The sequence below is a fragment of the Chinchilla lanigera genome, unplaced genomic scaffold, assembly GCF_000276665.1.
Source record: "Chinchilla lanigera isolate Chin_1 unplaced genomic scaffold, ChiLan1.0 scaffold00005, whole genome shotgun sequence".
Taxonomy (NCBI): Eukaryota; Metazoa; Chordata; class Mammalia; order Rodentia; family Chinchillidae; genus Chinchilla; species Chinchilla lanigera.
Window position 1 is genome coordinate 26,717,882 of NW_004955406.1, and position 5,412 is coordinate 26,723,293.

A 5,412-nucleotide genomic window follows, 5' to 3' on the forward strand; every position below is an offset into this window, starting at 1 on the left:
GATATTTCTTCTTTGTATTGCATTTCAACAAGACAGTCATTTCTTGTGCTACAAAGATGCTTGTAGCCATACTCACTGTCTCAGTTTTCTCATTGTTGAGACAACGTACATGACACCCAAATTTAAAGGAGAAAAGGCTTATTTCGCTCACAGTTTATAGAGGTTTCAGTCCATAACCTCCTAGTTCCAAGGCAAGTTGGCCTGACAGAAAATAATTCATGGCATGAAAGACAGAGAAAACAATATGAAGAGAGACGAGGCTCTTTCTGTCTCTTATATTGGACACAGGCTACCTGCCCTAGGGTGGGTGTAGCACTCACACCCTTAATCCCAGCACCCTTAAACCCACCATTGTATTGTAATTTAATGACACACTCTACATTTAGTCACCTCCAAGAAAACTCTAAGACCACATGAGGCTTTGGGGGAACATCTAGCCACAAACCATAGTAGTCACTGTGCTGGGAATAGCTCCTTCACCTCCCATTGTTTGATCCAATCTATTGGATATACATTTCTCTGGTACTATGGAAATTGATACAGCAGTTTGACAACCTGTGAAATCCCTTGGTCTGGTTTTGTGATTCGATCCAGGAAAAAGGTGGAAAGTGAGAGGGGGATCTTAAAAAGAGAACAATTGTTGTGATGAAGTGATGCATCTTCTTTGTTGTTGCTACCAAGAATTAAACTCAGGACCTTGAACTTGCCAGGTAGGCACTTATGCCACTGAGCTATATCCCCAGCCCGGAGGTGATGCATTTTAGTACTATATTTGATTGGAAGCAGGTTTTCACTTCCCTTGAAGGAGTTTTCATTGATTAAAAACTTGGAGAATTATTGAGGCACATTAAAAACCAATAAACCATTCATGAATTTGGTGAGTTAGTCATAAAAGCAAGCTCACAAGTCATTACTATTGAAAACTTAACAAAGCTTATTGTATTTAAAAATAAAGTGCTATTATACAGCATTAATAAAAATTGTTATATCTTATAAAATTTGAGTGGTAGTTTTCACAAGACAAGTTCCATAAAGCTTTCACAAGATAACTTCCAAAAAGCTTTCACGAGATGAATGGACTTAGAATATTTTCAGAAACCACTAAGAAAAACTTGAAAATAACTGACAAAACATAAAGAGCCAAGAGACTTCTATCCATTCATCCTCACTGTGAGAAATGCTGTCTGACAGCATATCTGGTTTTTCTGATGTTCAGTACAGGAAATTACACATCTGACACTGAGATTTTTAAGTAAATACAAGAGTTACTTGTTTTAAAATGGTCTCTTGAGAAGTTTACACTACCTTCACATCGCTTTCAAGAAGAAACAAAACCTCAAAAATGCAACTAACTGTAACTGCGTACATTCTCCTGACTATAGCTTCTGCCTCTCTCCTGCCTTTCTGTGAATTTTCTAAAAAACTGAAAACACAGAATAGTGCTCCTCTTTTATGGCAGTTAATAAATAATACATTTGGAGAAAATGTTAAAGGATCTCATGATTGCATAAGGTAGATTTTCTTCAATTTCCTACTAGTACCTGTTTGTAACACACGACGATTCCATTCCTGGTGGGGAATTCACACCCATGCATAACACCTCTAATGAAATTATTTTTCTTTTTTTTTTTTTTTTTTTTTTGGTTTTTCTCCGGTACCGGGAACCGAACTCACAACCTTGCGCTTGCCAGACAGGCGCTTTTGCCGCATGAACTAAATCCCCAGCCCTGAAATTATTTTTCTTCCCCTAGCCCTCCTCTCTCCACTCCAACTCTTGCTCCACCACCTAATTGCAAAGATCTATCTCCCCGTTTTCTGTTATCACACTCTGGTTTCTCTTCCGAGTGTCTTAATCTTTTGCCTTTATTTTCTATTATCTATCTTTTATTTTTCTTTTCATTTATGCTCTGAGTTTCTCATATAATGGAAAACATGCAATATTTAAGCTTGTGGGTCAGATATATTTTACTTAAAATTATGGTCTCAGGTTGCATTCATTCTTTGCACTCAAGGTTGTCCTCCTTTATGGAAGGGTAGGGCTATACTCCATGACATCTAAACACCACATTTTCTTTATTCCACTTAAAATAAGCCAAATGAAATTTTAGATCAACTATTTTTAATATCTGAGCAAAGTAAAATAAACCTCATTCAACATACATTTACTTTAGACAAAGATCAGATATACCTTGATTTCAGGGATTATAATGGGTGAAAAGTGGACAGTTTTGTGTGAATTGATCATGATGAGATAATATAACTGCTGTTTTTCAGTTGATTTCATTTTATTTTTTAGGGTTTCTTTTTTAAATCCTGGGTCTCCATCCCAGAGCTTTGTGCATGCCAAACTCTGCAACTGAGATATATTTCCAACTATTTAAAATTCACTGACCAAATTATTTATTGATTTTATACAAAGTACAGAAATGTCATAGAAATTTACAATGATTTTACTACATATACATATATATAATGTTTAACATACAGAAAAATTTTAATGTTACTTGTTTTCAATTGTAATAATTTACTTTTTCCACAGACATCCTTCCAGGTCATGACCCCAGGGACCTGAGACTTTCACCCAAGCCCCGCCCTTAACCAAGGTCCACCTCTGAACATATGGAACTTTTAGAGGACATTTTAGATCCAAAACATAACGGCCCCTTGCTTTTCTCTCCCTTTTCAAATCAGTTTATGGCCTCAATTTGTGAGAAGTTAGCCTTTCCATTCAACTTTGGTAAATTGTGGTATTACTTGTTTGGAGCTGTCTACCACATTATAGCTTTTGGTTGATTCCACCTTCTTTGTGGCATTGATAAAATATGAATATGTTTTCCACATTTTTACATGCTATTTATTTTTAGATGGATAAGCAGCACCACTAAGTAAAAAGAGGAAAGTAGAGGTCTTGTCTGAAGCATTCAGAGTATTATATAAAAAGATTATGTGTGTGTACAGAGTAAACATTAAAATTAAGCATTATACACAAATACAGGAAGCATAAGCTAGAGTTGTAAAGTGCATTTACACAAGTTAATAAAATTTAAATTTCTCATACATTTTTATTGCGCTGTTTATTGGCATTGAGCTTTCCAAGTACAAAAGATAATGGAATATTTACAAAAAAATCATCACAATTGCCTAATTTCTATAACACAATGCTCCTTTCTGAGTGAAGGATGATAATATATTGTTAGTTTAGAGTCACCATCACTAGAATGTGCAATGATGGCCCATTAGCAATGTGGAGTGATAGGCAGAATGAATCTGTGAATATGATTACTGACACAGCAGAAGAAACTTTACAGACATGATTAAGTTAATAATGGAAAGATTATTTTACAACCTTTGGTTGGCCAATTTTTACATCCTTTCTTTGGCCAGGTTTTCTTATAAGAGCAAATTGAAAGAAGCAGGAACAGTAATAAGAACATGGACAGGTTTTAGAATCTGGAACATTAAGAAATATCTTCTCCCCTAGAAGATCCATAAGGAACCCAGCCTTGCTAATATTTTCATTTCAATGTAGGAAAAATGTTTTTTAACTTCTGAGTTCCAAAACTACGAAATAATAAATTTGTGGTGTTTTAGTCATTAAGTTTGTAGTAATTTTTTACAACAGTAAGGGAAATAATAAATAGTAAGTCAAAATCATTTTGAACTAAAACAATAGATTTTGACTGTACAAGTATCGGAGCATATGCACTTCTGGCTTTTACTTTCTTGCTTTTATGTGAGATTTTGATTCGCTAATTTTTGTTTTGTTTTGTTTTGTTTTTGTTTTTTTTCTGGTATCAGAAGTCAAACTAAGACCTTGCACTTGCCAGGCAGGCGCTGTGCAGCTGAGCTAAATCCCCCCAGCCCCGTGCTGAATTTTCTTTTCCCTTGTTTTCTCCTCCACTGCTACCATTGGTATTTTAGTCTCCAAATGGTTTTCTTATACCAAATACCTTGCCTTTTAGAGAGCTGAAAGAGGTAAGTAAGTGTTCACACAATGCTCAAGAATCTTCCCCACAAATCTCTTCAAATTGTTACTTATTCAATAAGCAAAGTTTTTAGCTATTCTGTTGACTCATGTTTTATTTTGCTAAAATTGTAAAAAAGAAGATATTCTCTTTGGGGGATGCAATTCAATATTATATATACATTACTTTTATAACTTTAATTCCAGTGTATCCTTCTCCATTTGAGATTAGGACATAACACTCCTAAGCTCATGGATCAAAAAAGTAAGCTCTTCTTTAATGAAGTTGGAAATTATGATCTTAGTCTTTATATAAAAGGCCTTTGATTATCTTTCGTTCAAACACAGTTAAGAATTAGGGAGGTTTAATGCAAGTATAATAGCAAAATTTTTCTCTTCCACAACTAGAGTTTATTTTCAGACAAAATCAAAGTCTTTGCCACAGCACATTTGAATAACAGTTTAGTAGAACCAACATATGTAAAATCTTTTAGGAGTCCACAGTTTTAAAAGCTAAAATAAGTGGATGTAGTTTTACTAACATATTTTATTTAGCCTATGATTTCTAAAATAATGTTCTTCAATAATTAATCTATTAAAACAGCATTTCTTATATATTTATATGTGATATGTTGTAATTTCTCATATAAAAATCTAATGTGTATACTTCTACATAAATTTTCTCAATTAAAATTTGGTATATTTTAAATCCCCTGTAGCTAAGAAGTGCTACATTAAATGGTATATGTATGTAAGGGAAGTACTCTAGAAAAAAATATAATCATGAACTAAAATGATTTTCAGGACTGTATTTAAATCAATTAGTTCCCCATGGGATGTAAAATTCTTCCAAAGTTTTATTTATTTATTTCACCACTTTTAGCCTAGGAGACAATTCAGAATGTATATTTCATATGTGAACCTTGTAGGATGACACAGTTCTCTATGCAATGTTAAAGAACATCAGCCCAAGAAACAGTAACACGGGTACAGTATAACAAAAACAAAGATATGGAAGAAAAATGACCCTCTGCTTGGAAAAGGCCTCACTCGTAACAGGTGAAAATAACCAATTTCACTCTAATGAGTGACCAATGCTGGCAAGTTGAGACAAACCTCAGCCAAATTTCAGAATTATGGGAACAGGGGCTGGGGATTTAGCTCAGCAGCAAAGCCCCTGCCTGGCAAGCACAAGGTCGTGTGTTCGGTTCCCGGTACGGGAGAAAAACAAAACAAAACAAAACAAAACAACAGAACAGAATTATGGGAACAAAGGCACGCTGTCACACTGTATGTTTCACAACTTGACTTGGAGTCGGTACCATGTAGGTTTATTTTTTATTTTATTAGGACACATTGGGGCTGGGGATTTAGCTCAGCGGCAAAAGCGCCTGCCTGGCAAGCGCAAGGTCGTGAGTTCGGTTCCCGGTACCGGAGAAAAACCAAAA